Here is a 10,545-nt window from a genome sequence, read left to right as displayed (position 1 = left end):
TTTTAGGAATTAGCTTCTGTCAAATTTTTATAATATATATTTGATTTAAAACACTATTAACACTAATTCCAAGAAAACAGAAGCACCAGATAATTAACCCAATTACTCTATTATGCAAATAAGTGTTTTTCACTAGTAATTATGACTATCAAATTTTTATAACATATATTTGATTTAAAACATTATTAACACTAATTCCAAGAAAACATAACCACCAGATAATTAACCCAATTACTCTATTATGAAAATAAGTGTTTTTCACTAGTAATTATGATTGAAGTTTGATCATGGATTAATGATTTGGGGCAAGCCAACGTTCATTTAAAGTTATTTAAATCAAATTACTCTATTATGCAAATAAGTGTTTTTCACTAGTAATTATGATTGAAGTTTGATCATGGATTAATGATTTGGGGTGGGCCAACGTTCATTGAAAGTTATTTAAATCAACTGACTTTGTATAAATCAATTCAAAAACAGTCTGGAAACTTTTTACAACATTCAAATTATTTTAAACTTTACAATTTTATGTATATCAAATTTCTAAAAATAAATATTTATTTTATATATTATATAATTTTTTGGGGAAAATAATTTCAAAATAATTAACTCAATTATTCTACTACATTTTGATTAAATTCTACACTTCTCTAATACATATAAAAAACATTGCCCAAAATATATAATATTTTATTGAGAATTTTGTCAAAATAATGTACATATTTCATCCATCAACATCATGCATTGGTTAAATTTGCACGTATGGATCCTCCCATATTTTGCTATTACATGACCCTTCACAGTTTAAAAAATTGATAGCTTCTACAAGCTATAATCTTAGCAACCAATCAAATTTGAAATGAATTAATACTTTAGGGGAATCTAGAAGCCTACCTAAAATCTCAACGAAACAGAAGGCATACAGTTTTGTGTCGTCAAGCAAAAAGTAAATCCACACATCCCCTAAACTCTATAAGGATGCTAGTTCTTGCCACTAATACAGTGAAACCCTTTCTATTTTCCATGACCGGAGTTTATAAAGAGAGGAGATACAATTCACATAAGTACCAAAACATTGATAAGTAGCTATAAAAACTACAATAGCCCATAAACATTATTAACAGAATTATATACAAAATAATACCATTAACTAAAGTAGTATCGTTCCCTTCCTTTCCCACCTCAATTCCTACAAGTTATCACATTCACTTCAATAGAATGTTATCCTTACTTCATCACAAAAAATGTTTCATGGTCTACATAAGGTACATCTGTTATAATACATGAAGAACACAAAGAAAGGCTTGTGGAAGATAAGTCTGACACTTCAAATCAACAAATCATGCACCACTAAATCAAAAGCATTCAAGGTTAAGCACAAAACAATAGCTTTAGGACCCACTCAACCATAAAATAGATATCAAAAATGAGGGAATTGTTTATTTTTAATTTTTAAGATGCTTTAAGGGTTCCCAATAAAATGCCTATAAATCAACTATCTCATTAAAACAAAGAACATGATCCAACAACTTAAAACTGATACTAAAACAAATATAATGAAGCCTGTCTTTGTAGAATAAGAAAGACAAATGAACCATAATCAAGAAGGTATTAGCAACACATAATTCCCAGAAAGACTCACCCCAAACAAATTCTGCATCGGTGTTACATTTGAGATTTTCTCCTGAATCTTGCTATGTTTAGGTCTCAAGCTTCATGAGATGCAACAAGATAGAGACCTCGTCTAGGTTAAAAAGATAAAATCAACAAAATCTTGAACAAGAAAATTAGAATATTGGGGGTACACCCAAACACCTCTAGGATTTCAAAGCTATAGATATAATGGACTTTGAGAAATAACATTTTGCATCTCCTTACTTCAGAGAATGTATAACAGGCAATAAGAACTATAAAGCATCTAAACCTAACCATTTTCCATACTACTGATAAATTGAATATATTGAGAACTAAATATAGCTACATAACAATTCATGGATAATTTGTTACATCATAAAGAAAAGACTAATAAAATCATATGCAAGAAGCTAAAAACTGTAGTGAACATTTATAAAAGGAACTAGATAAGTTAAATTTACAAAAAGTAAATTGATAAGAAATGTAAGTCAAAGAACCAAAACCATGGAAACTAATCTGTGACTATGCAACTATAGCAAGAGTCGCTACAAAAGGAAGGTTCCATTTCGACTATGATATGTAGGATAACAGTAATCTATTATTGAAATATTAAAGAAACAGTCCTAGAGTTTTCCTCCTCTCTTCAAACTCTAAACCTAGGGAAAAACTCTCAATGAATAATGTGTAAATTAAGAATATAACCTTCAAAAATGCACAAATTTAAACCATAGAAGTTAAGATGGATGCATTAAGTGGGGGCTCAGGGGTCTATTTTACTCCAGTGTGGCTAGAAAGTGAACCAATCTCGTCTGCCATTTGTCCTACTTGACCAAGTATTTTTTTTCCTTCGGTTCATGCACTTCCTTCACTGGATCTGCATGTTTGACCTGGGCACAGTTCTCTAGTGTACTTGTACCATCAAAACCATTCTCCTTTGTTACATCAATTGAATCTTGCTTGGGTTCCTGAGGCTTTCCCTTACTCTCCAAATCCCTGTTCCTTTCTTCATTCTCTAGCAATTGATCTTTCTTTATGGAACCTTCTGCCCCTTGTGGTGCCATCTCTTCTGCCTTCTCATCCATTTTATTTATTTCTTCAATTTTGGACCCATGTATTTTTTCTTTGTTTTCTATTTCCCTTTTTTCATCACTCTCTTCTTCTGCTTCCTTCTTCTTATCAAGATCATCTTCTCCCTTCCCTTCTTCTTCCTTTTTTTGATCAACATCTTCCCCTATTTGAGTTGGAAAAGCTTAGGGCTGAAAGCTTAACACCATGTTCAAGCACCTGCGTTCTCATTGTAACTTGAGAGGCCCACACTAACACCTTATCTATTCACTGTTTTCTCTGGCACTCCTAAAGCTTAAATTGATTTGGTGAAACATGGGGCTCAAAACCTCACTTCTTGCTTATTAAGCACCCAATCCATATTTATTAGGCACCCATACTATGTTTGCACCTGCATTTCCAACTTATGTCATTTATGTGAACACTCTTGACAATGCCACCAATCATTGTATAAGAGAAATGTGTAGGGTTAGCAAGAATACTCATCATGGATGGATATGACTGACACGTAAGGAAAGGATATAGGTAGAAGAATATCCACTTAGAAAAAAATTAGTTTATATGGCGGAATAAACTATTAACAATTTCATTCTATAGTTCATGTCGTATATAAGTGATAGTGGAAGCACATAAATATTAGGGAAAATGTCTTGCAGTAAGCACAAAAATATCACTTGTTGAAAATCACCTGAAAAAGGAGGTCTGATATCTAACTCGAGGTGGGCAATACACTGTCTTCTCTAGTGCACTCTTCAACTAATGCTGAAACATCTGCAGGCCAGTTTTGCATTCCACATCCCATCAATACCCCCTTTCCCCAAATAGCATACCATTGGCATTGGTGGACTTCAAGGTTATGGTATCCCAGATATAAGGGCTACTGGTGGTGGTTCCATCCAAGTAACCTTGGCTACATTTGTAGGCCTTTGTGGTACCATAACATGCTATCAATGGGGTTTGTGAAATCTCTCTACAATCTTTGGAATTACAAGTAACATATACTAAATATGAGGATTTTAAGTGGGAAGAGAATTTGTGGTAGCAGATCGGATCTTGGGATTGCAATTCACCCACACAAGATCGCTGTCTGTGTCTGGAACCAGTAGAACTTGCTGAGGAGGGGTTCCCACATTCAAATTCACGAAATAAAGAGCAACTCCCATGTCTATTGCACCAGAGGCTATTGAAATTTCAAATCCTGAAGTTCCAAGCCTCCTATGATGATAAGAAGTATTCTTGTATTTCCAGGACCTTGGTCTAATGGAGTCCACACGTAAAAGTGTCTGTATCACCTCATGTCTGCTTGTCAATTTCTCATGGATCATCTTCATCTCCATATTCAGACTTATGCCCTCACCTCTATTTGCATGTTGCAACAACAACACACAGTGCAGGATGAAAAGCAACACAAACATGCCATGTTCCCCATTTTCATCTGCATATGAAGGAAAGAAAAATTAGTGTCACCCAAAACATGAACCAATCTTGCTTTGTACATGGGTACTCAATGGTTTTATTTATGGTTTAGATTAATGTTAAAATAATAAATTAAATCTAATTGAAATAAATGGAAACACAATAGACACAATAGGCATGGTGTTGAAAACAATATTTTCTTAATAATAGATACAATGCATAAATAGTCAACAAAGTGCTGCAAAGGCAAAGGAAAATAGATATAGTTATTGTATTCAATAGCAAGTTATTCTTAGTAATGCTCCAAATAGCTAACCAAAAGATGGCCATTTACAACACATCTACCTTATGCTGCCACATCCACCTATAGATAACATGTTGCTGGGATGGAAGTCCCATGCTCTTTGTTGCACCAACATTTACTGTGTAAAAATAGTTAAGCAATATGTAAAATATTAGGATATGACTACAAGATAACCTTTAAATAGTCAAACATTGTGGATAAAAAAATGTTTAATTCATGGACAACAATAGAAAGTAATCAAAATTGTACATAATACACTTTCTAATATAATAATAATTATTGAAAAACATAAAATCAAATTGAAATTTAAGAAAATACACCAATACCAGTAGTGAAGAGAGATCTGCTCTTGAGATGGCCAATAATAGACTTCTTGTAATTGTTTTAGAAGAAAGGCATGATTTGATTATAGCTATCATTTCTTTACATGATTCTATCATTTCTTTGAATAATCCCTTGATCAGTCCTAGATGCAACTCCAAAGAGGTCTAGATATAGCTCAACAAACCCTTCAAATTTGGCAGAAATGATAAATCTTACAAAAGGTGAGGATAAGGCTACAAACAATCTGCCTTGGAGGTATTTTAAATATATATATATATATATATATAGATTGCTTTTAGAAGATCCCAGAATAGAGGCTTAAATGAGCATCATATTATTCTAGAAACCATAGAGAGATAACACAATAATGTCCTCCAACTTCACTTAGAATAATCCCAAATTTTGTCCACAGAGATGCCATTGAAAATACTTAGGTCAGATACTGATGAGGTCTACCAAGAAGAGGGCCCAAATAGGTTGCAGAACAGGCCTGGAATTAATACGAAAATGCCTTAGACAAGGGGGGGTCTCAGAAAGGTCAAGAAGGGCCTCAGGAAAGGGCTAGTCTGTGCCTTAAATGAGCCAAAAAGAAATGCAAGATAGATACAAATTAGCCTCATAAAATAAATCATTTCATAATGACCCAAGATCTTTTCAAATTGATTCAAAAGTGCATAGTAACAAGGGTATGAACTACATGATATTCAAAGCGTGACATTCAAATTGATTCAGAAGTGCCCTTTCAAAGTTCTTATGTAGTTAATATCATTTATTGCAATAATTCAAGAATTCTAAAATCTTGGAGATTCTGGGACAATGGAGAGACCAATAAGCAACATAAAAGTGGGAACTATCTTTACATCACCTCCCATTGGCAACCTGTCTCGCTCAACAATGCATATTTTTTTATTCTAGCTGTGTTCCCGAGAGAGATCATAGGTATATTCTGTATGAAAGTTTGTGAAAGGTGGCCACCAAGTGGCCTTATTTTCCTTTTTGGAGGTGATATGTCATGCTATAAGCACTTTGCTATGTATTTTCCTTTTCCAAACCATGAAATAAAAACATATTCATTCTTTCTTTGGAAAAATAAAATCAACTAAAATTTGCATACCATTCACCCTATCAAATTCTTGTCAATCCAAAAGTTGCGAAAAATCAGATACCATTCACCTTAAAATAGCCCTTGGATCATACACACACATTGCAAGGCCCATAAAACACATATATATCAATGTAGGCAAAAATAAGAAAGCAAAGTGCCATCACCCAAGCAATCTACTAGAAGCACATATCTCAATAAAGTTGCAAACAATTTAAAAGAAAAATACCATCACATGTCCAAAAGCCTTTATATATAGTAATTAATGTTAATGTCATTTAGTGAAAGCGCTGAAAGGAAATTCCCAAAATATGATTGAGGACTCAATTGACGATAATAACCAAGTGTAATTTAACTATTGTAGACCCCATGTGTATGACCAAAACATAAATACTTCCAAAAAGAATTTGATGGCACATTTGAACTACAAACTCTAATTTATATGTCCAATTTAAAAATAGGAAAGCCAACTACCACATAAACATTCAAAATAAAATGCACTTCATGTGCTAGACGTTGCTCTGGTGTAAATATGTTGACATGAGTGAGCAGAAACCATCATGACTGAAGCTTGTGCATCAGATCCTTGATACGATTTCTAGCAAGCAAACCATTAATATAAAAATTCAAGGAAAATGTTAACATTAGTGAGAAGAACCACATACTTATCCACAAAACATATTCATGAAAAAGGAACCACCTCTTCTTGTTTTTCATGAGTAAATGAACCAACTTTAGAGGGACCAAATTAATGTTTGAATGAAACACAACTACAAAAGGATGAATGGCTAGTGAAAGAAACTTACACCAAAAAGAAGGTAGCAAAAAAAGGTTATCCCAGACATTGACCATTTGAACTATTCACTAGACCTAAAACAAAAAGTACAAAATTAACATCAGATTCATACAAACAAATCAACAAAAATACAACTAATAATTATTTATAAATGATTCAACATATGGAAATACATAAGGAAAGAGAGAGTAGAATGTTTTGAAAATCTACCTTGTTCATTTTTTCACAAAATCTGAAAAAACTTTGTAATCACATTCTTCTAATTTGTATGTATCATTCCTAACATTGTATGATAAGTTTGTGATTTCTATAACAGATTCAAGTTGTACAAAGCATGATCTTTCAAATCATTCTTATACATGCGTTTCCCCTTTATTCTACTATACCAACATAATTGAAGCTCAATGCCTTCTAACCTATCCAAAAGGTCAATGTCATTATCGTAATCAAACACCCTATTACCATCCTTCTTCCCTATTCTTTTAACCCTTCCAATGTACCACGTTCCACTAGAAACAACTTGTTTTGTACTTCGAGGAACACCTTTTCTCGCAGTACGTTCAGTGTGGGGAATTGAGTTGCTTTCAAATAACACCCCACAATCTGATCCAATTCCAAAGCCAATTGAAACACTCTTTTGTGGAGCCTTCCCATCTCGCCTAAAGTAGATCCCATTTCTCACTTTTGTCAACCTATCTTTGGATAATGTTGGATTTCCATTCAACTAACTAATCAAACATGCTTTAAACATATCCTTGCCATCAAGATCCACCACTGGATTTATCGTTTTGCTTCCATTTTCATCAATGGAATCCAAAATTTCATCCAACTCGTGTCTCCACTCACTTTCTATTATTTTCAATTCACTTTCATTGTGTACCAATGATGACGAAGATTGGAATATAGAGTTGGAACAACTCGGTGGAGAAGCATCAACTAATTCATCCAGAATTTGGAATGTTGGATAATTTTGATCCTTTGTCCATGGTTTAACCCACCAAGAAGATTGAGTGTAATTTTCTGGTTGCATTCCAAAAGTTGATAAAATGTATTATGCATCCTTCAATCCAATCTTAATGGATTCTACAATTTTAGCGTCCGTGGATATTGAATCATATTGTGACAATATGTCAATGTTTTGTATTGTTTCTTGGTGCAATCTATTCCAAATTATTTCTTGCTTCTCACGAGATTTATTAAAATGAAGCCCTTGGGGATTTGATTCTTCTTCAGCGACTCTATTCAGGGTTCCAACAACATGAAGCAAGTCAATATAATCATAGGCCCTCTCCACTCCAACCATCCCACCAAATTTACTAAATAATTTCTCACATACATCTGACCCATTCAGGTGCAAAACATATGGAAAGTTAGACTAATGATCTCGAAACAATCTCTTCAACAAAATTGCAAAATGGAAAGAAAATTTCACATCTTGATATGCTTCTCTGCTGATGAAATTTATGTTGACATTAGTATGAGATTGTTTCTATACCCAACATAGCCATAATGTGAAGAAATGATGAACACGTGAAGCATTTCATGTAGGTTTTAACCCTGTACAGAAATTACCTGCATACGAATTCTTAAACAAAGAAAATAAACAATGCGAGAGAATAACCCATAAAACACATATGCACAGAGATTTTTCCCTGGATCCCAAAACCGGCACTACCAGCTTGATTTTTCATTATGTTCCTTTCAATGTTACAATACATATTTATACATGCTGAAGCATCCAATACCATGGACCGAAAACCATCGCGTCCAATACCATGGACCGAAAACCATCGCGTCCAAAAAACATGTGCGAAAAACATGCACAAAACCATAGGTGGGTCTGCCCAACCTAACATATGGTCCAAAACCAAAATTTTCCGGGGCGTTGCCCCGAACCCCATAAAGTGGGGTTACGGGTTCCCTTCAAACCCCCTATTAACTACATGGAAAGAATATAACACAACCCAACAATCTCCCACTTGTTGTTTTCCTTCCATAGGGGGCCACAGGAGAGCTTAGTCATTTTTTCAGCCCTGAGATTCCCATTGCTTCTCTACACCAAGAGAACTTCTCAGAGCTCACAGATTTTGTCAATGCATCTGCAGTATTCTTCAAAGTGTCCACCTTTACCAGCAACACCTTTCTGTCTTCTATCATATCCCTCACAAAGTGATACTGAACATCAATGTGCTTTGTCTTTGAATGATAAGCAGGGTTCTTTGCCAAGAAAATTGCACTTTGGCTGTCACAGTCTATTCTTATAGCTCCCTGTACTAACCCCATACTTGAACACAATCTCTGCAACCAAACTGCTTCCTTGCTTGCATAAGTGGCTGCCATGTATTCTGCCTCTGTAGTTGATAGTGCCACTACAGATTGTTTCTTACTCAATCCAACTGACTGCACCTCCAAATAGGTTAAACACATACCCACTTGTAGATCTTCTTTGATCCAGATCTCCAACCCAGTCTGCATCAACAAAGCCATGAATATCCAACACTCTGTCCAATCCTGGTCTTCCTTGGTAGCACAAACCATAATCACTAGTGCCACGCAAATACCTGAAAACATGCTTCATTGCTGTCCAGTGCTCCTTCCCAGGTTTTGACATAAACCTGCTCAATAATCCTACTGCATGTGCAATGTCTGGTCTAGTACAGACCATTGCATACATTAGGCTACCCACTGCACTTGCATATGGAACACGGGACATGTCCTCTTCCTCTTCTTGTGTCTTGGGACACTGTTCAGCAGATAACCTCACACCTACAGGAATAGGAACCTTCACCGGTTTACTATCCTGCATATTAAACCTCTGGAGTATTGTCTCGACATACTTCCTCTGGTTTAACCAGAGCTTCCTCTTTGACCGATCTCTTTTAATTTCCATGCCCAAAATATAGTTTGCAGCACCAAGATCTTTCATGTCGAATTTGGAGGACAATTGGGTCTTCAAATCCTGGATAATTTCTTTGTCATTTCCAACCAGCAACATATCATCCACATACAAGACCAGATAAATAATACGGTCACCAATTAATTTAAAATACACACAATGATCTGCTTTGCTTCTGGTGAAGCCAAGTTCCCGTATAAATGTATCAAATTTCTGATACCACATCCTTGGTGACTGTTTTAACCCATACAGAGACTTCTTTAACTTGCATACCAGTTCTTTCTTACCCTTCACCGCAAAGCCTTTAGGTTGCTTCATGTAGATTTCCTCTTCCAAATCCCCGTGAAGAAATGTTGTCTTCACATCCATCTGTTCTACCTCAAAATCAAAAGCAGCAACAACAGATAAAAGTAATCTAATAGAAGTTACCTTGGCAACAGGAGAAAAAATATCACCAAAATCAATTCCCGGCACCTGGGAATAACCTTTTGCTACCAACCGAGCTTTGTATTTCTCCACCTTTCCTTCTGCATTTGTCTTCTTCTTGAACACCCATTTGCTGCCAATGGGTTTCCTTCCAGCTGGCAACTCCACCAGATCCCAAGCCTCATTTTTGTGCAAAGATGCCATTTCATCGACCATGGCCTCTTTCCAGAGTTTTCCAGGGAAAATTTTAAGAACCCCCGCTAAATTTATAAATATAATAAATGGGCGAATCTCCATGGTATATAGGAAAAATGGAAGGCGATTTTATCAATAATATAATATGTATATATAATTTTTTGGCGAATCTCTCACCAGGCATGGCGAATATTTTACTCAATTATAAAATCTTGTAAGATCTTGGCGAGTCTTTCACTAAATAATAAAACTTTGTAAAGTCCTAGTGAATCTTAGCATAGGCTACATGCTGGTTTAATTCCCCCATTTAAATAGGCTACATTCCAAGTGAATACCATGGGTCAATACCATGTGCCATTTTGGTGAATACCATGGGTCAATACCAT

Source organism: Pinus tabuliformis, chromosome 4_2, assembly GCF_031772625.1.
Source record: "Pinus tabuliformis cultivar Carrire ecotype Pingquan chromosome 4_2, CPIR1, whole genome shotgun sequence".
Taxonomy (NCBI): domain Eukaryota; kingdom Viridiplantae; phylum Streptophyta; class Pinopsida; order Pinales; family Pinaceae; genus Pinus; species Pinus tabuliformis.
The sequence above is the reverse complement of the archived record's forward strand: the minus strand, read 5'-3'. Positions refer to the sequence as shown.